The 26,421-nt window shown below is 40.8% G+C and overlaps 1 long non-coding RNA gene across 5 annotated transcripts in view; it reads left to right on the top strand.

Annotated features, from left to right (window-relative positions):
* Nucleotides 1–26,421, top strand: part of LOC138749894 (uncharacterized) — a 245,345-nt gene that overhangs the window by 55,693 nt on the left and 163,231 nt on the right. For all 5 annotated transcript variants that reach the window (XR_011348924.1, XR_011348923.1, XR_011348922.1 and 2 more), the window contains exon 3: nt 9,279–9,442. This is a non-coding gene — a long non-coding RNA (uncharacterized lncRNA). The remainder of the gene's footprint in view (nt 1–9,278; nt 9,443–26,421) is intronic.

Raw genomic sequence — 26,421 nt, 5'->3', positions numbered from 1 at the left:
GGTGTTTGGTTCGGTGTGGACTAGAAGGGCCTAATGGCCTGTTTCCGTGCTGTAAATTGTTATGTTTATGTTATGTCCTCTGGTGTCTGCCACTCCCACTCTGGGGAAAAAAGGTACTGGCTATCTATCTTATCTATGCCTCTCATAATCTTTTAGGCTTCTATTTAGTCATTTCTCATCCTTCCTTGCTAAAGAGAAAACTAGCTCTGACAACCTTGCCTCATAAGAGATCCTGATAAATCTCCTCTTCACATTCTCCATAGCTTCCCGAGGTGACAAGAACTGAACACAATATTCTAAGTGTGGTCTCACCAGATATTTATAGAGCTGCAACGTTACCTCATGACTCCTGAACTCAATCCCCCGATTAATGAACCCTTGTATACCATAGGACTTCTTAATTATCTTATCAACCAGCCCAGTAACCTTGAGAGATCTATGGATTTGGACCCCAAGGTCCCTCTGTTCTTCCACACTGTTAAGTATTCTATCATTAATCCTGTACTCTGCCTTCAATTTTGACCTTCCAACAGGCATAATCTCACACTTCTCTGGATTGAACTTCACCTACCACTTTTTCACCCAACTCTGCACCCTGTCAATATCTTGTTGTTACCTTCGATGACCTTCAATACTATCCACAACATCTCAAACCTTTGCATTATCCACAAACCCATTAACTTAGCCCTCTACTTCTTTGTCCAAGTTGTTTATACAAATCTCAAAGAGCAGAAGTCCTAGAACAGATCCCTGGAGAACTCTTCTAGTCACTGACCTCCAAGCAGAATACTTTCCATCCACTGCTACTGTCTGCTTTCTACAGGCAAGCAAATTCTGAATCCACATCGCCAAGGTTCCATTGATCCCATGCCTCATGACCTTCTGAACGAGTCTCCCATGGGGAACCTTGTCAAATGCACTACTAAAATCCACATAGATAGATTTCAGAATTCTTGTCGGAGTACATGTCATCACATACAACCCTGAGATCCCTTTTTCCTGCTGGCATGGCAAAATGACCACTAATTGGTAGTGCAAAAAAGTGTAAACAAAGAACTGTAAACAGATAATGAATGAAATCAAACTGTTCAATACAGAGAGAACCAAAAGACATTCAATAAAGTGCACAAGTAAGAGTCCTTAAATGAGTCCCTGATTGAGTTTGTTGTTGAGGAGCCTGATGGTGAAGGGGGAGCAGCTGTTCCTGAACCTGGTGGTGCGAGTCTTGTGGCAGCATTGAGAACGGAGCGTGTACGGGGTGGGTCCTTGATGGTTGCTGCTGCCCTCCAACAGCAGCATTTCCTGTAGATGTACTCAACAGAGAGGAGGATTTTGCCTAGAGGTATACACCACATCTAGCACCCTACCTTCATCAATTTACTTTTATACTTGATGCTGAACTTCCTTCACCTTCCAAGAAAGTAGAGCCTTTGGTATGCTTTCTTGAGCATCAAGACCCAGATCGGGTCATTGGAGAAGTTTATTCCAAAGAACTTGAAGCAACCTTCTCTTTCAATTTCAGCCCCATTGATGTGGACAGAGATGTGGTCTCTGCACCTTCTTTTTGAAGACAATAATCATCTTTTTCATCTTATGACCTCGAGAGAGAGAGAGAGAGGTTGTCATCTTAGCACCATGCATATACTCTTTCATTCTCTATCCAGTATTCTGTTTCATCATTTGATACTCCATTTCTGATTGTGATGTTGTGTGCAAATTTGAATGGTGATTGCCTGTAGAGCCTTGGGAGCCTAGAAGAAGACAGCGTATGCATCCTTGAGAAATGCCAATATCTAGTGTGATTGTGGAGGAGATATTGTTGCCCATCTGCAGGTACCTTTGATGTCGAGGTGTTGCAGGGCTGAGTGAGGAGCCAGGGAGATGGCCAGTGGGCAGATTGAAGTGGGTTATGAGTAAGAATTAATGTCCACCTATCAAAACATTAAATGGTGGAGGTCACAGCTAATGGTTGATATTCATTTAGGCTTTTCTTCAGAACTGATTTGAATAAACTCCAGAGGGTTGTTAACTCGGCCTGCGACATCACAGGCACCAGACATCACTCCATCCAGGATATCGCCATGATGCAGAGTCTTAAAAATGCAGCGTTCATTCTCAAAGGCCCCCACCACCCAGGCCCTGCCCTCTTCATTCTGCTACCATCAGGAAAAGGGTACAGGAGCCTAAAGACGAGCACTAAACAACACAAGGACAGCTTCTTCCCTGTTGCCACAGATTCCTGAATAATCAATAAACCAAAGTCACCGTCGTACTTTTTGTGCAGTATTATTTTTATTTTTATATTATTGTTGTAAGATAGTTACAATATTAACATTTACACTCTGATGCTGCCACAAAACACTGAATTTCAAAACAGTAAAATTCTGATTGCAATGGTTACCTTCTTGAAGCAAATGGGACAGTGGCCTGTTGCAGGGAGGGATTAGATATATCAGTGAATATGGTCGGCGTTGGCCAGCCAGAACAAGCTTTAAGGATATTGTCCAGGCCAGTTGCTTTCTACAGTTCACCTGCTGAAGGGCGACCTGACCAAAGCAGTACTGACAGCACTTGTAGTAGTTGATGTGGAGGTCATCTCCCCACTGGTCTAACCAAGCACATAACAGAACAGCTCTTTGGTGAGTGTCTTACAATATCGGGTATTTTTTACATTAAGGCTTCATCATGTTCTCATTTCTCTGCAATTTATCCAGGAAAGATGCTTGGATTACATGCTATTGAAACTCAAACCCATTTTACTACTTCAATGGTTTACAATGGCCAGTTATCATTTACCTTCAAAAAAGATGGACTCAAATGGGATTTGACAGCACTACCTGTAACCAGGAGAGAACAGCTGGTCTTGGTTGGCATTTAAGACAGCATTTTTCATGCCAGATATTGGTCCTGATGAGTTTTAACATGTAGATCCCATGCTGCAAGATATTTTACTCATTAAATCATCATCATCAGGTATTTGTCACAGATATTTGTTTCTCACGACTTGAAGAGGGGCTGTGAGGAACTAGTGGCTACAGCAAAAGGCAAAGATCCCATCAATCCATAGCTCTGGTTAGCATTGTCAATACTGTAGAGGCTCAGAGTAATGTGGGTAGTTATTGCTGACAATACCAATTGCTGGATGAAGAGTAAATCATTGGTTAACCTTTACTTACCGTACAAATAACACTGCATAATTAGGATATCAGCAGTCAGTCATTATCTGCCAGGTTTACCAAACATCTGTTTCTATTTGGGCTGTGCTATGAAGCGCACTTCTTAAACTGAGAGAGAGCACAGCTCTATTGGAACTATTGACTATCAGTGACAATGTTAATCTGAGGGCCACCTACCCCTTGGAGGACACAAAGGAACCTCGAGCACTACTTGAACCAGAATGGAAAAAAAATCTCTGGCTATTTGGCTCATCATAAACATTCATTATTCATTTTCACGCATTGTCCTTATACTGGTCTTGACCACCTTGCTGCTTGTAGGAACATGCTGTGTGCAAATGGACTGTCATGCTTCCAGTGGTAATCACATTTGAAAATTGAATTGGCTGTGAAATGCTGGAGGTGACCTAATCAAAGAAAATATTTTTTTTCTCTATTTTTCCCAACTCTTTCATTTCAATTTTCTCTATTCAAACCTTTTCCTTAAATTTTGATCTCAGTCCATTCTCCTGAGACTTATTACCACATTCACCACACAACCGATATTTGTTTGGATTTGCTTTGCTATTGTCGGACACAAAAGAAATGAACTCTTGTCTTTCTTTCCCCTCGTGGATCCACTTTGCTGATCTGAATGGGTATTTCTAACCTCTCTCTGATTCCTGTTTTGTCTGCACTCCCGTCATTATGTGTCTACATGGTAGGAAAGCTTGGCCATATCTTAATCATTTGTCAGCCTAATAGCCTGAATACGTCTGAGGTGGTCTGATTTTGGAAGTTAAGCAGGCTCAGGACTGGTCAATACTTGGATGGGAGACCACGTAGGAACACCAGGTGCTGTAGGTTTCAGTGAGGGGCGCTGGACAAAGTGGCAACTCTCTGTCTGCCTTACGGTAGACAAAAGTTAAAGAATTTCACACATGTAACATTCTAAATGTAATGTCACATGACAATAATGGAACCTTTAACTTTATTTACCGAAGTTAGGCAAATGGAGTTGCCAAATAGTGGAAACTCATCAAACCACATGTTTAAGCAATATTGTATCTCGTAGAGTATAGCAATCACTTTCTGAGATCAGAGCCAAAGTGACAGGATTTCAACTGAATGGATAGTAGCATAGCAACAGGGAAGTAGAACGAGAGCAATGTGGCAAATGATAGCATGGCAACAAGTCATAGCAACAGGAGAAGGATGGCATAGCAACATGGTGGAGGCAGAAAAGAAACAGAGAGGATGGCTTGAAAGACCATGGTCAAGAGCAAGTAGAACAAAACAGTGAGGCAGATAAGGCACAGAAATAATACAGAGCATTTGGGTGTAAGAAGGTAGGAACTATTTCATGTTTACGACTTGTTGCTGATGCAAATCAACTGTTAAATAAATTGTCAAACTGATCCTCATGCACACTTTGCTGGGTATCACCAAGTATTCTAGATTGGACCCGAGGTGCTTTCTGAGATGGATAAAGTAGTAAAACACATTCAACTCAGACACTGCCCATCCTGTTTTATGCTCTGGTAAGTGGTACCATGACTCTGCCCAATATGCAACTTTGAAAAAGAGTACAGGAGTCGCCTCTGCCTTCCCTGCCAATCCCCATCTCTACCCATGGATGCTTCCTCATCCACTGAGATCCTTCAGCCAGCTATTCTTTCCAGCATCTTCAGATTTTGTGTTTCTCAGTGGAAATGAGATTGTGGCATGTGGAAATATTTGCAACTGTCTCACTTCTGGATTGAGATTTAGATTTATTATCACGGTACCTTGATACAGTAAAAAGATTAGTCGTGGAAATAAGCCCTTTGGGCCAGCTTGGCCATACCACCCAAACTGTGTTCACCCCATTTCCTTTTTATGTACTGGTCTGAATGCCCCTCGATGTTACAATTGTCCTACTTCCATCATTTCTGGTTGGTTTTGCATGGTTTCCAAGCATTGCAAAAAGGCACAACTCTCCATACCATTTTGGATTTACAAATTCCTAGAAAACTACATAGTGTAAACAAAGTGACAAGATTAATGGGTTTCTGGCATTGTTTCCCTCCCTCCTTTCTTTTACCCCCTGCTGCCTTTCCCCTAACTCACTCTCTCTCTCTCTCTCTCTCTCTCTTTTTCTTCCCTTTTCTCCTTTCACAGAGCCAAAATCAATTCTCACCTTTTCTCTTATCATATCCATGAACACCTTTTGACTGTTGGTCTGGACTCCTCCCCCAGCCAGTCTTCATTCTTTATTCAGAATTTTTCCTGTTTGACCTGCTGAGTTGTTCCAGCTTTGTGTTTTTACTCCAACCATGGTGTCTGCAGATTTTTGTGTTTCACAACCCCAGCACTGATACTAATTACACTGGCATTACGTTACCATGCTGGACACTACACTCCTGGAACAGATACTTGAGACTTGTCACAGAAAGAGATCTCCAGGTGTGCAGAGCAAAAACAATTCAAAGACATTCTCAAAACGTGCTTGGAAAATACATCCCCTCTGACACATGGGAATCTTTGCCCAAGACCATTCAAAATGGAGAAGACACATTTCAGATGTCACTGAGAACCACATGTCTATGGGAGTACACAAAAGTCCAATGTAAATGGCAGATAGAGTGAAGCATTCTCAAATAATTTTAAATTTAGACATACAGCATAATAACAGGCCATTTTGGCACGAGTCAATTTACACCCAATTAATGTACACCCCTGGGAGGAAACCGAAGCCCATGGAGAAAACCCATCCAGTCACAGGGAGAACATACAAACTCCTTACAGACAGCGCAGGATTCGAACCCTGGTCCCGATCGCTGGCAGTGTAAAGATGTTGCGCTAACCACTATGCCAGACTTGCCACCTTAAAAAATAACTTGATCCATCTGTACAATCAGCACCCTCCTGTCCCAATGGCCAGGTCCACTCTACCAGTCTCACCTGCCACCTCAGAACTCACAAAACTGAAGTGGGAGTTTACCATCCTCAATCCTGTAAAAATAAGGAGAAAGAAATATACAGATACATCAAATCAATTAATGTGTGAATCATTCTCACATTATTCCTACACCATTTCATTGCAGATGTTAAATCTCAGGTGGCATCAACTAATCATCATACTTGCATTTCATTTTGATAAATAGAATTCGTTTTAATCTTCCTTTTGGAATCTGTGCACAGATACAACTGGGATTCAAATGGAATTTTCCCCAGACCTGACCATGAAAAGCAAGAAGGCTGTACAGGAAAGTAACCAAAGAGAGAAGCTTACTCCAGATTCAAAACCGTGTGAGCTTCCCACAAGCAGTGAAAATGCTGAATGACAAAGGAACTGCTCACATATGACACTCCTATATTTAGGAAACAATATTTATTTGTATATATGATTACTAGTCCTGCATATGTATTATTTATTTGTATGTGTGTTTGTGTCTAGTTGTGAGTTTACATGATTTGCAGCGAGGTCCGGAGAACACTGTTTTGTCGGGTTGTACTTGTGCAATCAGATGAGAATAAACTAGACTTGAATTTGGGGATGGGGAAGTGGTCAGAAGGAAAATATTTCAATCTCATGATCCTCCTGAACATTAGATTACAAACTAGAATCCTTTAGCAGGAAGACTGTGGTAGATAGGTGCTTCGAATAAAATACTAGCACTTTTGGAACTTTTCAGAATGCCAAACACATTTAATTCATAGCTCTCTCAAGTGTGGAACTACCTTTATGTAAGCGAATTGCTGGGCGAGTGGGCAGTGAAATCACTGTTCAGTCTGTGGAATAAATACGAATGAAAGCTCCACTACTAATGGAATCAAAAATTTTTGATGCACACTGCGAAACTGAGAATAGTCTGATACTTGACAGCCAATTTATTTTTGTAGACAGCTGTTATTTTGTACATTGTCTATGATAATTTGACTCCAAAGACCATGCTATTCCATATCTATTGCTCCATGAGAATGGTGCTATATTTGTACCTGTTGTCATTGGGTATGGTCATTGGAAGGCAACACAGTTAGTGTGGCAGTTAGCGCCACGCCATCACAGCAACCCGGATCAAACTTGCCACTGTCTGGAAGTTGTTGGTACATTCTTCCCATGACCACATCATCTTCTTCTGGGTGCTCGGTTTCCTCCCACATTACAAAGGTGTACGGGTTAGTAGATAATGTGTAGTTTACTTGGATGGTGCATGCTCATGGGCTGGACGTGCCTGCTACTGTGCTATATTTCTAAATTAAACTTAGTAAAAATAATGGGTTAGTTGCTGCAAAGAAATGGTTCAGAGGTCAATCCACAGGACCATAAGAGTGGCAGAGAGGATCACTGGAGTCTCCTTCCTCCCCCTGCCCGCCCCCCCCCCATTGACTGCTCCCATCAGAAAGAGATCCAGGAGGATCAGAGCCAGCACCACCAGGCTGAGGAACAGCTTCTTCCCACGGGCAATTTGGAAATTTGACTGGGCACTTACTGGAGCAAGATGCGCATTAAGATTGGGACGAACCCCATAAAGTACTCTGTGTAGTATAGCAGTGGACTGGAAACTTCTTAATTTTCAGCTTTTCCTTCCCAACTCCTCCCTTCTCATGAACAATTATATCAAACGCACCTGTCACTCCATGAATCTCCTCCCAAGACACCGTGATCCTGATCCTGTACACCAAAAACATCTCTGATCCCTGACCGCTCCACCCTCAATTCAATATTCCCCACCCTATCACCCCAAGGTTTCCAACTAAGGTCGCTAGCTCAGCTGCCCCTCACATTATCTCATTAGTGATACAAACCTGAGTACCAACCCTCACACTAAACTCAAGACAAAGGGAACATTTTCATTCTTTCCCGCCCCCCACAAAATGTAGCATCTATTCAGTCATACCCATGGTCTGCTGTTGAAAGTTAGAACACTTGCCCTATTCATTGGCATACCACACAAGAAATAGCATGCTTTTTCATCCATACTGTAATGTCTTGGCAAAAGAGTCTTCAGTTTTATCTTTCAGTATCAAGGTCCTCTTCATGAAAGCGAATTAATAGGATCAGCTATTCCATGATATGTTTCAGATTTCATTTCCCCAAAGTCCTGAACTTAAAACTGGGCAGTGTTGATTTGTGTTATAATGAATTACACCAAATGGTAATTGTAAATGAGGTTATCTCTGCACAAATGAACTGTTAGACATGATTTGATTAATAATGATATTGAGCTCTGCCCAATTCAGTGCAATGATGGAAGGGTAATTGTCTAGTTCCCTGCTCAAACTTCATTCCAATCATCTAATCAATCTATGCCTGAACATCCTGAAAAGTATAAATGAAATTCATTTTATTTATTGGTTAACCATATTTATAAAACATAATTAATTTTTGGTAACACTGAGTTATGATTTGGTTGTAAATCCTGTACTGTTCCCAAATATAGCTCCACAAATTAATTCTTTGAAGGCTCTTTGACAAATAATTCAGTGCACTATTAAATGAATAACAGAGGTTGAAGGAACGACCCCTTCAACCTTGTACAATTTTTTATAACCTCCCATACAATTTTCACTAACACAGACAATTCTTGTTTTATTTAATTTCACGAAAGAAACAAATGAACCGAATTAATATCATCAGTTCCCAAAGGCAACTCAAACATTAAGTCCAGGGACGAGAATGACCAATGTGGTCTGATGATAGAATGGTTTTCATACAACTGATTGAGACACAATATTGCATGGCAAGATTCATCTGGGATAGATGAAAGCAGAAGTTACTGGAAAAATTCAGAAATAGTTGTGGAGAGAGAGAGAGAGAGAGAAAAGTTACTGTTTTAGGCAATCAACTTCATTCAGAACAATTTCTTTGCATTTTTAGTTGGCTAATTTAGTTGAGTTGATGCGATTGTTTTTTTATCAATTAAGAAATACCAAAACTACAGATGCTGGAATCCGGAACAAACAATGAGCTGCTGGATGAACTCAGTAGGTCTTGGATAGAAAAGGGTCAGACAATTTGGGTTTTTAGACTGCAGGCATGTAACGCAACAATCAACGAAATTTGCTGTTAAATGGGCAGTCTAAAAAGGAAAATACAGGAATTTTTAGTCAATTCCTGCATCGCAATTTATCTTGCAGGACCCCTACTATTTTTCGGGAGAAGCCCGCAGTCTAAATTGCACCGCAAAACTCACCTCCTGAATTTGACGACAAGCTGATGATTCAGGCCACGTTGCTCCACGTAAAAGCACCGGGACTCATGCGCACAGGAACTTAAGGGGTGCAGTGTAAACAACCACAAGGTGAGTAATTATGTTTATTTATGTTAATTTTTTTCACAGATTTTTCCAACATTGCTGTCTAAAAAACACTCCTGTTTTGGGTTGGGATAATTCATTGTTTGCTTTCATCATTTATTGACTGGGATAACTGCTAAATCAGTTTGCTGGGCTTGATAGGTCAGGTCGTTTGCTGACTGCGTTAATCAGGAGTCCATCAGGAATGGTTATGCTGGTTGCCTGACTTTCAAGGGATGCTCTGATCAATGTCCTGCTATTTTCTGCCTCACCTTTGGTTCTGTGATTCCTGCTTACCACTTTGCAGCAAGTGTATTTTCCCTTAATTGGAGGAACAACACTTATCGTCCATTTGGACAATCTTCAACCAAATGGAATTAACTTTGACTTTTCTGGTTTCTGTTAAACACTCACCTCTCCACTCTTCTTCCCCCTGCTTTCTTTCTGCCTGTTTTGTCTCACTCTTTCTCTTGTGCGCTCTCTCTCTCTTCCCTTTATCTTCTGTCTCCTTTCATGGAGCCAAAATCATTTCTCACCTTTCCTCTTATCATATCCAATTAACATATTTTGGTCTGGACTCTTACCCTCCCATTCTTCCCCCTTTCTCTTCCCAGTCTCCAGTCTTTATTCAAGTACCTTTCTGTTTTATGAAGAAGGGCTCAGGCCTGAAAACGTTTTACCTCAACTTGTATCTCTGCATTCTGATGTCCATTTGTAAAGTTAGAGCAGAGTTTTGTTACACTGCAGCTCCTTTACAAGTGTGAATTGTTGCTCAGTCAGATTATCGATCGGTAACTGGTTGTTTGGTCTGCTTGATCTGATTACGTTGGTTGATTAATTCGGCTAGTGTTTTGACTTGATCTAATTATATTGGTCACAGATAGCCTTTATTGTGGCTACATATAGGCTCTTGGCAAACAAAGTTCAAAGTTGAGCCAAATTGTGGAACTGAATTTGCCATATTTCACAACAATGTTGAAGATTTATCTCTGAAGTTTCAGAAGATGAATTATACCTCCAGTTACCCCCTCCATAAATCTTCGTCCGCGAAGCCAAGCCAAAGAAGAGAATAACCAAAATAATCTGGCTTTGTTACCCAGTCCATGCACTTATGGAGGAAAGCAGCATGAGAATTAGTCCACTTCCTTGTCCCTTCCATTCACAAGGTCAGATTCAGTTCACATCCTGGATCATGTGCAAACTAGTATCATCGTTTAATGGATAACTGGCAGATATGTTGCATACTGGAAATGCATGAGGCAACAGTTTAATTCATAAGTTCCCAGACACCACAACTGCTCTGTGCCAAGGTACAAATTTAGGAGTAGGCTACTGGATTCTCAAGAACCTGCTCTGCCATTATGAAGATCATAGTTGAACTGATTGAAACCTCAGCTGAGTACTCCCATCAATCTGGGAGATCCTTTCATCTCTTTGCTTGCTGAAAATCTATCTGTCTCCTCTTTGAAAATTTACAACAACCTCTTTCCACTTCCTTTTGAGGAGGAGAGTTTCAAAGACCCATAAGCCTCTGAGAGAAATAAAAGGGCCCTATCACTGATATAAACATTGACCTTGGTTCTGGATTCTCCCAACAGAAGAAACATCCTCTCCACATCCATCTCACGGAAAGCTTCAAGTCTCCTCCCAAAGATCAACGAGCCAGAAAATACAAACCAAACTTACTCAGCCTTACCTCATAAGTCAATAAGAACATAAGGAATAGGAGCAGGAGTCGGCCATCCGGCACATCGAGCCTGCTCCGCCATTCAATGAGATCACGGCTGATTTGGTCATTGGCTCGTCTCCACCCACCTGCCTTTCCCCCATACCCCTTAATTCTCTTATTATGTCAAAAATTTATCCAACCTTGTCTTAAATATATTTACTGAGGTCGCCTCCACTACTTCAATGGGCAGCAAATTCCACAGATTCACCAGCCTCTGGGAAAAGCAGGTCCTCCTCATCTCTTCTAAATATATTATCCTAAATTTTGAGGCTACATCCCCTAGTTCTGGTCTCTTCACCAATGGAAACAACTCATCTCTCTCTACCTTATCTATCCCTTTCATAATTTTATATATTTCTATGTGCACCCATTTAAGGTATCATTCTCATAAAACCTATTTGAACTACTTCCAATGCAACAATATCCTTTCTTAAATGTACCCCAAATATAGTCTCACCAATATAATGAAGAATGGCCTCCCTAGTTCTGTATCACCTGCATTAAACAACAGCATTTTATTTGTGTTTCTAATTACTTGTTGCATCATCATAATTATATTCTGCAACTCTTGTACCAGATTCCTCAGATCACTCTGTTTTCGGATTTCTTCATTCTCTCAACAAGCATCATTCTTTATCTTTCCTGCTGTTTTGTTGAGAAAGTGTCAGGTTCGTTAGGTTCAAAGAAAGATGAGACAGGACATGAGGGTTTGCAATAAAATGTAACTTTATTAACACAACAATTAATGAGACAATTTATAAAGGAGCGTGGGAAGAAATCGTAACGGGAAACTAACCAGGAGAATGTTAAACAGTACACAAATATTAATTCATACAGGTGATGCAGACATTTGCACACTATAAGCAGGGATTAGACTCCTCCTCCCGGACCCCTGAATAAGAGGTGGTGGATCTGGTCCCATCATACCCACAGGAGTATACACACACTCTAGGACCCTGATCAGTTGAGAGGTGGATCTGGTCTCACTGCACCCACAGGTGCTCGCGAACCCTGATCAGTTGAGAGCAGTTGCTCCATTGCCAGTAATCATCTATAGCAATATCATGGCTCAGCTTCAGTGCAGTGTGCAGCTTACCCGTGACCCTTCCTAGTGACGCCACCTGCAGCAGCGACCCGGCCGGCATGGCACAGTGTCTGGGGTTATCACCCCAAGGCAGAGAGAGTGAGGGTCCTCTGTGCTGGTACTAAATATAGGGCTCTAGCCAAATAAGGATGCTTGGTGATTTGAACCAGGCAATGGCAAGGTGTGCACTGACGTGGCTAGAGACCATCTTAACTGACACTCCAGCTGCAAACCATAATTTTGTTTACAACTTTGAAACTTTGAGGGAAACAAAAAGTATACCATGTACTGATAGGTGATGTGACCTATGAATGAGTTTCAGATGGAGAGGCTATGTGACCACCCACAATAGACAGGGAGGACACATTTCCTCCACAAATAACACCTGCCAAAATAGATTCCAAATTTTTCCCATATTATATCCATTTGTTAGATTTCTGCCCCTTGATCTAGCTAAATTTCTTTGTAGTGTCCAATATCCTCTTCACAACTTTCATTTTATATCATCAGAAAATTTAGCAAACATATCTTTGATGTCTTCATTCAGGCCATTTGTGTAAATTGTAAAATATTGAGGACATATTAGGCCCCTGCTGCACCCTACTTACATTTGCCAAGACCCCTTTATATCCATTCCAACAGTTGATGGCCACCATCGAATGTTTATAGGTCAATATACTCACTGTGTCTCACCTACTCAATGTTTTTTGAAGCATTTAGAATTTTCAGTGACAAATTTCTGTGAAGAAATGATTTATGATTTTGATAACCTGGAAAGGCAGAGTCAGAAGTGATTGCCATTGATTTGGCCCAATTATGAAACAGACAGATATGACTAACAGCAGAAGTACTAAATTATACATACACACAACATAGCCAATAGATGGATAAAATATTGAGCAGCCTGTAACTATCAGCTTGTCATTGTTGAAATCCTTTTCATTCACAGTTTGATTAAAGTCTTCTCACGTAACAATGCATGCAGGGCGGCTTTATTAAAAGAAACAGGAAGAAAAATCAGCAAATACTGGCAATCTGAAATAAAAACAAAAAATACAGGAGTATACAATGAATCCATCACCAAGTCCAGTGCATCTCAATCATGTCCTTTCTGATATTAAGTAGGGTTGTGCTCTCAGTGTTGGATTAAAATCAGAACTGGTTTTAAGATGTCAGAGAATTTCTCTGCCAACAAAGTGCCATGGTTGTTGAGCAAAATATGACTTCATTTTCAAGAAGCAGAAGCTTTGCTGGACACATCCAGAGCCAGTAAACCACCTGGCAGGGAAAAAAGTCACTCATGCACTTTTAAAATACAATCCCTGATACAAAAAAAAGTTTTAAAATAAATCACCCAAAATGTATGTCAAGGAGTCAACAATTTATTGACTCTGAACCAATCAGAGCACAGAGTGGTATTACATCTGTCATATGACATGATTGATTGCATTGGTGTTTTCATGAGTGACTCAGATCAGCAATAGGACAATCAGGTCATTGATTGGATAGTTTAAACTTGCACAGAGTCAAGCCAGCAATCTCCAAATGCAAATAAAATAAAAGGCAATTATCAAGAACACTTGCACTTCTAACAATGCAGACAGCAGAAGGACAAAGCTCTCTCTGGTGTATTGCTTGATTGCACAGCCCCTAGATCTGTACCAGCCACAGAAACGTGGCATTAATCCACCAGGTTTGCTTCCAATGGTGAGCAGGTATTACATTAAAGCCTCCACAACCGCACGTTTATATAAAGGGGCTCGAAATGCTATTTCAACTGTTGAAATTTCCCATTCATTAGGAGAAACATGACCTGGGGTTAATGGTTCCAAGCTCAGTGATATATTTCTGAAACATTGAGGCTTTCTGACCCAAATACAACAAATTTCCAGTTTTAGAGGTAATATTTACTGATAATGAACACTTGGAGAACAATGGGTTGATTCCCAGACAAACTAAACCATTAGCAAGGGGTCTTGCTCAATGAAACTGATCTAATGAAGGCAGCAATTAGATTTGGAGAGGAAGGGGAACATTGAAGCTATCATGTTCCACAGCGGAACAGCAAACAGGTTTTGCACCACCTGTATGTGTTTGTTTTCTAATTTGCTAATTAAATACAGAACCATCTTTTCTCCTTAGTTAATATTTACAGCAAGGATTAGAGTGGATCTGATTGCGCAGAAATAGTTTAGTGACTGGAGGAACACCTATCTAGCATTGCACAATTCAGTAATAGAATACATCATTAAGAAAAAAAGTCTTGCTTTTATATGTTGTGTGTGTGTAGCCCTTTGGAGCTTCACTGTCAATAATGTAGATTTGAGATCTAGACTGCTGCAATTTATTTTTCTTAATTTTAGACAAACTGCGTGGAAACAGGTCTTTCTGCCCCATGAGCCCGTGCTGCCCAATTGCACCTAATTAACTGACAACTTCCATACGTTTTTGAAGGGTAGGAGGAAGACATGGGGACATGGGGAGAGCGTACAAACTCCTTACAGATAGCGCTGGATTCGAACCCGGGTTGCTGCCACTTTGCAAACCTCTAAGCTGCAGTGTAGAATAGTTTGCAACCAGTTTGCACACCTCAATCTCCCACATGCGACAGCAGTACCCGCAGTCATGCAGCAGTTGCAGCTGCTCCCTCGAGCTCCAATGAAGCAGGTTGGATCCTCATCTCTGGAATTTGTGGGCTCTTCCTGCTCCTTGTAGGTTTCCCCTAGTTATTCCAGTTTCCTGTTGCACTGAAAAGACAGGTTAGGATTTAATGGAAAAGGATACAGGATGCAAATAGGGCAGAGGACTGATAAGATTGCTCTGAGATCTGGCATGGTCTCAAAAAAATGTCTCTCTCTAAGTCATAAGGAAATAGAAGAATTATGAAATACAAGAAATAATGACAGAGAATTTGATTTTTAATTTTCTATTAGTCGAGGCAAAATCAACAATTTATTAAGATCAGCCATGCCACATAATCTCTTGTAGAAAGTTAAAGAAATTCTAAATACAGTAAAATCCCTGGTATCCGGCACCGATGGGGATTGGTAGATGCCAGATAAGGGTATTTTCTATTTGCTTGAGACTTATTCTTACAATGCCTAACAAATATATCTACAATAAGAATGAAAAGATTAAAAGGCAAAATAAACTATACTGTACTACATTGAACAAATTTCACTTGCATAAGTATTTTTTTAAAAAATTATTTAATTTTTTTTATTTTTAGGCATACAGCATGGTAACAAATCCTTTTGGCCCAGGAGTCCTTGCCACTCAATTTACACCCAATTAACCTATACCCCTGGTACATTTTGAACGGTGGGAGGAAACTGGAGCCCCTAGAAAAAACCCACACAGACACAGGGAGAATGGACAAACACAGCACATGATTCGAACCCTGGTCCCATTCCATGGCGCTGTAACAACATTGTACTAACTGCTACACCAACTGTGCTGACCCCTTTATAAACCTTTATACACACATATACACAGTATATATACACATATACAACCATATAACAAATACAGCATAGAAGTAGGCTAGTTCAGCCCTTCTAATTCATGCTGAACACGTTCCCCCACCTAGTCCCATTGACCCGCATCCAGCCTATAACCTTCCATACTTCTCTCATCCATATACTATCCAACTTTTCTTTAAATATTAAAATCAAGCCTGCATCTACCACTTCGGCCAGAAGCTCATTAAGTTCATCCACACACCCACCACCCTCTGAGTGAAGAAATTCTCTATATATAAACCATTTTCTCTCTCTTTCTCTCTCTCTCTCTCTCTCTCTCTCTCTATATATATATATATAAACTTTTATAAAACTTTATTTAAAAGAATTTAAACAACTTACCATCAAACATAACAGAAAAAAAAACCCATTCTTTTTTAAATTAAAAAAAACAAAAATCCCACCAACCCTCCTACCCCTTCGGCCAGCACCTTTAAGAGGAGCCAAATATAAAGATAATACAGTGATTATAAAAAATATTTCAAAATATTTCTAAAATCATATACTCCAAATAAGGAGACCACATTTTAAAAAACAAATAATTATCATGTAGATTACATGTAATTTTTTCCATAATAATACAATTTCTCAACTCATTGTGCCAGCGTGTTATATTAACCTCCACATTATCCTTCCAAGTACTAGCTACACAATTTTGTGCTACAGATAACACTATCTAACACCTTCACTATAATTTTATAATCTACATTTAATAAAGAAATAGGTCTATACGAAGATACCTTCAATGGGTCCCTATCTTTCTTAGGAATCACAGTAGTTATAGCACTTGAACAAGATTCCAATAACAATTGTTCCTCTGTTACTTGCTGCAATGCATCTCCAAATATAGAGGACAAATCTTCATAAAATACTTTATAAAATTCAACAGAATATCCATCATCTCCTGGCGACTTTCCATTTAGCATCTTTTGTATAGCCTCTTTAATCTCAAAATCCATAAATGGAGCTTCCAATTCTTTAACCTCATCCTCCCCTAAAACAGGTAAATTTAATTTGGATAAATAGAATTTGATAGAACCAGCATCCTGCTTTCCCTCAGAAGTATATAATTTTTGATAAAATGAATAAAACTGATCATTAATTTCCTGAGGTTTATAAGTAACTATTGAATTCTTTTTCACAGCATTAATAATTTGTGATGTCTGTTCCTTTTAACTGCCATGCTAATATCTTATGAGCTCGCTCACCCAGTTCGTAATAACGTTGCTTAGATCGATAAAGTAGACGCTCATACTGATAAGTTTGTAAAGTATTATAACGTAATTTCAACTTCATTAAAGCAGCTTTGTTATCTTCTGCAACATCTTTCTGAAATTCCTTTTGCGCAATTCAGTAATTTGTTTCTCTAATATGAAGCTTTCCACCACATATTGCTTTTTAACTTTCGAGGTATAACTAATAATTTGCCCTCGTAAATATGCTTTCAAAGCATCCCACAATTCAAAATTACTATGTACTGAATTGACATTCTCAGCCAAAAACAAAGTAATCTGCCGCTTAACAAAAATAATAAACTCCGGTTTCTTCAATAACATTGTATTAAACCTCCATCTATAAGACGATTGTACTACTTCTGAACCTACACAGGAAAAAAATAACATAGAATGATCCAATATAACCTGACTTTTATACTCAATCTGTAATACTCTACCATGCAGATGTGCTGAAACCAAAAAAAAATCTATTCTAGAAAAGGAATCATGTCTAGAGGAATAAAAGGAAAATTCTTTCTCTGTAGGGTTTACTCTCCTCCAAACATCAACCAGATTCAAATCCTTCATCAAAGCTCCTATTTGTCTTTCCGCCTTTGATTTCCTTATACTTTTCGGAGATCTATCCAATAAAGGATCCAAAACACAGTTAATATCTCCCCCGACCAAATTACTATTATTGGCCTGATTAAGCAATAAAAAAAGCCTCTGACATAAACCATTCATCATCTACATTAGGTGCATTAACAAAGTCCATGATTTTACAATTATTGTAAAATTGCAAAAATTTTACAATTAACCATCAAAACCCTCCCAGCATTTCCTTCAAACGATTCTAATTCAAACGGTAATTTCTTATGAATTAAAATCTCTACACCCTTTGCTTTAGAATTAAAAGAACAAAAAAAAATACATGACCAACCCACTCTTTCTTCAATTTCAAATTTTCTTTAGTCAAATGTGCTTCTTGCAAAAAAGCAATATCAACTTTCATTTTTCTTATATAAGCCAAAACTCATATATGCTTAATTGGGTTATTCAAACCCTGAACATTAAAAGTTGCAAAGTTCAAATTAGACATATCTTAATCTAATAATATATTTCACTACTATAAAATAATGCTCCCCTTCTAATTCCCTTAATATTTTAATCCCCCTTATGTAAATATTCCAAAAAAAAGAAAAAAAACCTAACAATCCCCAGAACAAACTACTAAAAAAAGTAGTATCCCCCTAAAAATCTGGGTGTGGTAAAACCCACTAGTGGCAGATGACTAAAGGTCTCAGTGTCATCCACCCCCCCCCCCCCCCCCCAGTCAGACTTTCACAAAGTACTGAAACAAAAATAATCAACCCAATGATTCCAGTCCCAATGATTGTTCCGGATCTTCAATATCAAGAAGATTTTGTGTCAATTCAACTTGCTTCCCATTCTTCCCATGTTTTCCATTCTTCCCATTTCCATTGCCATTTACCCTCCTCTGAGGTGACAATGATGACGATCGTCCATTTCCTCGTAAATCAGGCAATGAATTAGCAAAAATTGTTGAAGAACTGAGGCCTACTTACCAAGTTGAAGCCACAGAGTCGTCGACTGGAGTCCCCAAGCCTCAGAGGACTCCTGTTCAGTTGAGTATTATGCCAGCGCTGATCGCAAGATAGCGCTGGCTCAATGACGGGCTCGGCCAGCCCTGACTCATGCCCCCGTGAATCCAGGGGCATGGGTGGATCAGCTGAGAGAAGACAGACCCACGAGCCTGCAATATTGCCTGGCGGTCCGGGAGCGCGCAGAGTAGCGTCAGAAGACACACCTGCGCGGTTGGTGACTTTGCCGGACATGCGCAGAGCATTGTGGGTCCAGGAACTACTGAACAATGTGTGGGCTGTGGAGGAGCCCGAACAGCAGCAGGGTGACAAGGTCGGCACTCTGTCGATGGGTGTCCAGACCCACAGCCACACTGGAAGAGTACCTATGATGTGAGAGGAAGAAAGATCAACATTACAGGAACTTACACAGGAAGAAATGGGAACTGAGACCAGAGAAGGTAGGCCTCAAAGGGAGGTGATGGAACCTGGACTGAATTCTGTGTTCACAATTTTGGAAGGGATTGCTCATCAAATATCAATACAGATGTCTACTCAGATGATTCAAGGATTTATGGAAGTGAAAACAAAAATGACTACTATATGTGAAGAAATGGCCTGTATGAAGCAAGATATTAATGTAGTTAAAAGTGGACACTGTACAAGATAACTTTAAAAAGACTGAAGAAGCTTTCTCTGAATGTGAGAACCAAATGGAGCGTAATAGAGAAAAAATGGAGGATTCGTTCATGGATTGGGGGATTCAGAAGAAGGAATTATTGAAGAAGATTGATTCATTAGAGAATAAAGGTCAAAGAAATAACATAAAAATAACATCTTCCAGAAGATATGGAAGGTTCTGATCCGGTAAAGATTTTTAAGAAATGGATTCCTGAGGTGTTGGGCAAGGAATTTTTTCGGCATGGTCTGGAGTTGGATTGAGCACATAGAGCACTAAGGAAGAAACCTTTTCGAGGCCAAACACCATGAGCAGTTTTGATTCGCTGTTTGAAATACCAGGACAGAGAAATGATATTACGAATGGCGCTGCAGAAAGCACGACAGAATCAGGCTCCAATGATGGTTAAGAATGACGGTGTTATTTTATACGGATTGGAGTCAATAAATTATTATAAGACGCTGAGAATTTAATTCAGCTAAAGAAGAATTGTGGCGAAAGGGATATAAATTTGCTTTTCGTTATCCAGTCGTGTTGAAAGTTTTTTATGGGAACTTTCAATCTCAATTCTTTAAAAACGACCATGATGTATTAATTTTTGCTAATTCGTTGCCAGATTTATGAGGAAATGGACAGTCATCACCACTGTCACCTAAGAGGAGGGTCAATGGCAGTGGAAATGGGAAGAATATAAACCTTAAAGCATTTAAGAGTCACCCTCAACGGCGAGTGACATCAACCAGCTCTTCATCCTGGGTGACGCCATTGCTGTTTCACAACAACAGCTGCTACGAGCAAAGCCCGACCAAGGCCCTCCCTCCACTGGCTGAATATTTGCTCCCATCTTCACCAAAGGTTTATGAGCGACTTTCAAAAAACATTTAACAAAAAACATTTTACAATTTTAAACTTAAACTTATTTTTTAAACCTATTATTTTATTATTTATTTTAATTTTTTCATCTATTTTCCTTGATTGTTTTGCTGGCTGTTTGATGCAGCCATTTGCTTGAATATTGGATACAGGGAGTTTCACTTTATTACCCACTAACTTAAAAGAAATCCACATTTGTTTCATCAGGATTTTTGCTTAGAATCTAATACATTGATGAAGGGATAGAATGGATTAGTGTTCGGGGATTATTCTAGAGGTGGAGCTGCTGCCATCAGTACGGACTTGGGAGGAGCAGGGAGTGGTTCAGCACTTCTCCACAGGGTCCTACTGCCCGGGTGTCCCACCCAATGGTCCCATGCAAATATAAACCTCCCGTAGAATGGTGCTGGTGGCTATGTCCAAAATGGCGTTGCCCTCATTCAGCAGGCCAGACTTTGAGGTTTGTTAGCTCTGCAGAAGCAGTAAACTAGCACTAAGCACCAGAGGGAGAGGACACCACCCCACCGTCTCCCCCCTACCTACCATTCCTCCCCTCCTCTGCTGGAGAAGAGAAACCATAGCAGTAGACCAGGCTCCGCCTCAGGGCTTGACAGCCGAAGGGCTCACACCAGATCTTGTGGGCAAAATATCATCCCACATAATGAGTAAAACAAAAATCTTAAAACCTTTCTAAATATCTCTCAACATCTCTTTATATGTGGCTTCAGAGTTCACTCATTCACTTTCTTGTCCCTTCCACCTCCACATAATGTTGGCAATCAATGTTTTTAAAAAGTGGCAGAAATCATCAGGTCAGCATACAAAAAGTGAAGCTGTGTAATTTCCAGATAATATTGCATACCGCATCTTGGTCACACTCAGGTGTTGACCATTGCTGCTCTTTTAAAACAATCATTGGAAAATTACAGCAGATTGGAAGGTGTGAGAGGACAGCAGCAAAAGCGTAAGGTTCAGATACATCACTTACTTTATAGCATCATTTGAATCTCAACTTTGTCAGCTCTCTCTTGTCCCCGGAACTCTTTAGATAACCAAACAGGATGCATGCTGTACAAAAGAATATTTTTCCGTGAAGAGCTCAGCAGGCTTATTATTTCATACGACATTTGGTGATGTCCTTGATTTAGTGCTGAGGGGTTTGATTGATTTGAGTCATTTAATCAATGGGAAGGTTATGCAGCCCTGAAGGAGAACCAGAATTAACAGTTTTAGGCGAAAGATCAATAACTGTAACTTGACTAGACTTAATCAAATTAACAAGCTTCCCCACCACCCCCCCCACCCATTTCATTCTCCTGATGGTTGTGCATGGTCCTGTCTCCCTCCTGCACATTTTTGGAGCCTCATTTATGGCTGTGATGGTATGTCATGTGTTAGCAGGATCTATAATCAATTGTGTACACACCAACCATCAACAGCACTCATCCTAAATTAATTCCATTTTATACTTCCCACGTTCCCCTTCAATCCACTCACTACCTGTGCCCTCAGACAACTTACAGCGGCCAACCCACACATCATTGGGATTGGGAGGAAACCTATGCAGTCACAAGGGGACATCAGAGGTCAGAATTCAACGTGGATCTCCGGAACTGGCAATGCCTCTGTACAACGGCAGGGTTGCCAATGGCAGGCAACATCACAGCTGAAATAGTGCTGTCCACAGCCCCTTGTCCCATCTTCAAATAAGGGGCTCTGGCTGACATTTTGGAGGAGAATCAGATGAGCAAATAAAGAACTGCTTGAAGTTCTCAGCAGGTCAGAGATTCTCCAGGGGTAAAAATAATTAACATTTCAAATGTGATCCCTTTATCCAGACGAATATCAAATAGGTAAACTGGCTTATATTAAGGGGAAAAGAAGCTGGGGGAGGGGCTCACTATAGGACAAAAGCTCTATCCCCTAGCTTCTTTTCCCCTTTATATATATAATTTTACCAATTTGATCCTAGTATTGAGAAAGAGGTCAGATCCAAAACAATGACTAAACATTTCTACCCATGGATGTTGTCTGACCTGCTGAGTTCCTCCAGTAATTCTTTGCTCCTCAAGATCCCTGCATCTGCAGATTTTGTGTTTCTTTTTGGCTGGGTTCATTGTTGAGACATCATACAACTTAAGATGAGTTGAAACATGAAAGTCTTCAGGTGCTGTGATTGTAGTGAAAACACAGTAAATGCTGGAGGAACCCAGCCGTCTCGCAGCGTCCAGAGGAGGTTTCGAGCCTGAGCCCATTTTAAAGATATAAGTATAGAACAGGAAGTAGACAGAATAAAGACTGAAGGCTGGCAGGGGGAGAAGTCCAGACCAACAAAAGGTGTTAATTGGCTATGACAAGAGGAAAGGTGAGAAATGATTTTGGCTCTGAGAAAGGAGACAGAGGGAAAAAGAGAGAGATAATGTGCTGGGGGAAAGGCGACAAGGGAAGAAGTTGGGGGGGGGTGGGGGTTAAACATTGGTAATATATTTTTACCTCCTATGGGCACTGCAAGACTGGCCGAGTTTCCCCAGTATTTCTGTGTGTGTTTTACAACTTAAGATGAAATAAGTCAGCTCAAATCAAAGCCAAGAATGAACTCTATCTATAATAGGGGTGTTACACATTCTCATGGAATTTTAAGCAATTGCTTTGAACCTAAACATGTCAAGAAAACATTGTGCAATTTCCAAAATACATAAAATTCCAAGAAACATGCAGCAGAGAGAAACAAAATTTACAATCCAGGTCTCCAAACCTTTCACCTGTAACCATTCCCATCAGCCTGAAACGTTAACCCGTTTCTCTTTCTATCTCTGCCAATCTGCATGACTTGCTGAGCCTTCCCAGCCATTTCCATTTTGGTTCCCATTGAATCTGGCTTTCATTTGCGATATGACCCTATGTCAATCACTCCGCATTTCTCGCAAACAGTAGGCCAAAGGCAATCAAGACAAAAGATTGAGCTGACAATCGCACATTCCAGAACAGTTGTTCATCTGGAAGATGATTGGTAAGACTTGAATTATTTAGTCCTGATAAAACCTGAAGTATTTGCTCTGATCTTCCAACATTTGCTTTATTAAATGCTGATTCCAACAGAAGCCAGCCAATGAGATGCACAGTGCTGAGGCTGCAGCTTCCTGTCTTCCTTGCTCAGGAGCATCTGTTTAAAATAGGATTTGACTGCAGCGCCACGATGCAGCACATTAATTCACTGCATGCCCGCAGCTGGGGCAAACACCAAGCAAAGAGGAAAAGCTGTTGAAAATCAGCCCAGCTACATCAATCAATCAGCAAGTGTTCGGGAACAAAATGAACTGAATTGATGGCCAACAGCAACAATGCAAAGAGTGAGCACAGGCAGAGCCCAGGCACAATGCACTCTGCCCACCATTCAAGATAAAAGTATACTGGCTGAGTTAACCCTTTAAGAGACTCCACAGTCTGCCCCTGAAAATGCCAAACTTTCAATTTGATTGTGGTTAAATTAATTGATCTTTGATTGGCTGGAGGAGGAGAGGAGTTAGAGGGATTAACAAGTGAAACTCTCAGATATCACATGGCAGATTTTTGTGAGATCATGTGACTGTGAGGTCTGGGCCCAAGAGGTGATGTGTATGATTGAAAGTGGTCACACGGGGTTACATACATACTGGCACAGGGCTCCACAAAACAGGAAGATCATCCTCCCCCCCCCCCCCCCCATTTGAGGAGAAGTAAGGAGACAACCCACAGGATGGTGACTATGGCAGAGGACCAGTGAGGGGTTCTGAGGCTGAACAACACACAGGAGGCAGATTGTTGGTGATGCAAAGTGAGGAACCCATGTAGGATCTGGGCTGCTGGCGACTGGCTGAAGGGATACCATGTATCGGAACCAGGAAGTGAGGTGTGTGTCTGGAGCTTGGGCTGCTAATGGACTGGAGGCTGTGCGGCTGAGGAGGCTGTGGGTGTGCCAGAGGTGAATCCATTGAGTGACCCTGGGGCAGGCTCTCTTTTGCTACTCTTTTTCTGGGTGCAATGGGCACTGAGCAATTTTTGCTGTCAGTGAATCTTTGTCTTCCTTACAGCAGACTAAAGGAAATTTTGTGTAATATCACATTTTCTGTTTTATTACATGACAGTAAAAGAATCTCGAATCATCGTCCTGCCTCTCACTCTCTAAGTGAACAGTGTGATTGCTGCTGAGTCTCTCTGGCACTCATACCATTCAGCCACCTTTCCTGTGATAATTAATAAGACTGCGGCAAAATTCCAAAGCAAAGATATGTCCGAGGACAGTGGTTCTCAATCTTGTTCTTTTTCCACTCAAGTACCACCTTAAGTAATCCCTTACTAACCACCAAGCACTGATGCCATAGGTTAGTAAGGGATTGCAAGGTGGTATGTGAGTGGGAAAAATGGTTGAGAGCCACTGTCCTAGTGAAAGAGAAAGAAAATTTGAGATGATGTCTAAAATAGGCTCTTTCCAACAGGTAATGGGTACTACCACTCAGTGAGTCACATTATCAGTTGGCATATGGAAAATTCACCCATTAGAGCTGCGGTTGAGCTGTTCTGATTCCATATCCCATTCTACCTTCTTGGAGGGGTCCCAGGGATTCCAGGGGAGGGAGGCAAAACTCAACCACTCTTCCCAGGAGAGATTTAAAAGACTCTCCACTCAGCTCTGGATATATATGTCTGCTCTTCATCGACTACAGCTCGACTTTCAATACCATTATTCCCTCAGTGTTGGTCAAGAAACTACAAACTCGAGAACTCTGTATCCCCCTCTGCAAGTAGATCCTTGACTTGATCACACTCAGTACATATTGGAAGTAGTGGAGAGGGTCAAGAACTTCAAATTCCTGGATGTCAACATCTCCAAGGATCAGTCCTGGAGCCTCCACGCCAGCAGCTAGACTTTGTGAGGTGTCTGAGGAGATTCGATGTGTAACCGAAGACTCTCATAAACCTCTACAAGTGTACTGTGAGGAGCATTCTGGCAAGTTGCATCACTGAAGGCGCCAACTCTCAGGACAAGAATAAACTCCAGAGGGTTGTTAACTTGGCCTGTGACATTACAGGCACCAGACTTCACTCCATTGAGAACATCTACATAAGATGGTGTCTTAAAAGCGCAGTCTCTATCCTCAAAGACCCCCAGCACCCAGACCATGCCCTCTTCACTCTGCTACCATCAGAAAAAAAGGTACAGGAACCTAAAGATGAGCCCTCAGCGGCACAAGGACAGCTTCTTCCCCGCTGCCATCAGATTCCCGAATAATCAGTGAACCAAAGACACTGCCTTATTTTTCATGCACTGTTATTTTCTTAGAGTAATGTTGTTCATGACACAAAAAAAATGTCAGACTGGCCCCCCTGTTTTTTTAAGACTATGGACTCACCCTTCTTATCATATCCATGAACACCTTGCGTCTGTTGATCTGGACTCCTCCCCCTGCCATATTCAGCCTTTATTCAGATAGCTTCCTGTTTTATTTTGCTTATACTTTGAAGAAGGGCTCAGGCCTGAAACACCAGTAATAGATTTAGATTTTTTACATTTAGACATATAACATGGTAACAGGCCATTTCGCCCATGAGTCCGTGCTGCCCAATTACACCCAATTAACCTACACCCCTGGTACTTTTTGAATGATGGGAGGAAACCGGAGCTCTCAAGGAAATCCCACTCAGACACAGGTACAAACTCCTTGGAGACAGCGCGGGATTCGAACCTGATCACTGGCACTGTAACAGCATTGCGCTAACTGCTACACTAACCATGCTGCCCCATATCATTACCTCTGAGACTGGCTGAGCTCCCCAGCATATCTGTATGCTTTTACTAAAATCACAGCATCTGTAAACTTTTCTGTTTTCCCCCATTATTCATAAATCAGCGGCCTCAGGAGCTTATCAGCAAGAGCTATCAATCTATTGTACCATCATATGTTTTGATCAGATCATCTCATTTTTCAAAACTCCAGAAGCACAGGCATATTGTACTCAGCAAGGAATCTAAACATACCACATCATTGCTGCAGGCACGTCCACTCGGAAGCAAACATTTAACAAAGCACTCTAAAGCAAGTGGCAAGCTTTCATAAACCATAGAAACAACTAATTGAAGCTGGCATGGTCATTTCTTCCAACAATGCTTGCACAGATGCACTGGTATAAGGACAGACACGCTATATGCAGACCAGCTCACTATCACCTTCAGCTTTGTGCCTCAGACTCCTTGAAAGCAAATCCCGACCCCCAAGTTACTGCTTCAATTATGACCATGTTCATTA

This window comes from Narcine bancroftii, chromosome 14 (assembly GCF_036971445.1).
Source record: "Narcine bancroftii isolate sNarBan1 chromosome 14, sNarBan1.hap1, whole genome shotgun sequence".
Taxonomy (NCBI): domain Eukaryota; kingdom Metazoa; phylum Chordata; class Chondrichthyes; order Torpediniformes; family Narcinidae; genus Narcine; species Narcine bancroftii.
This window is presented reverse-complemented; position numbering and strand designations above follow the sequence as displayed.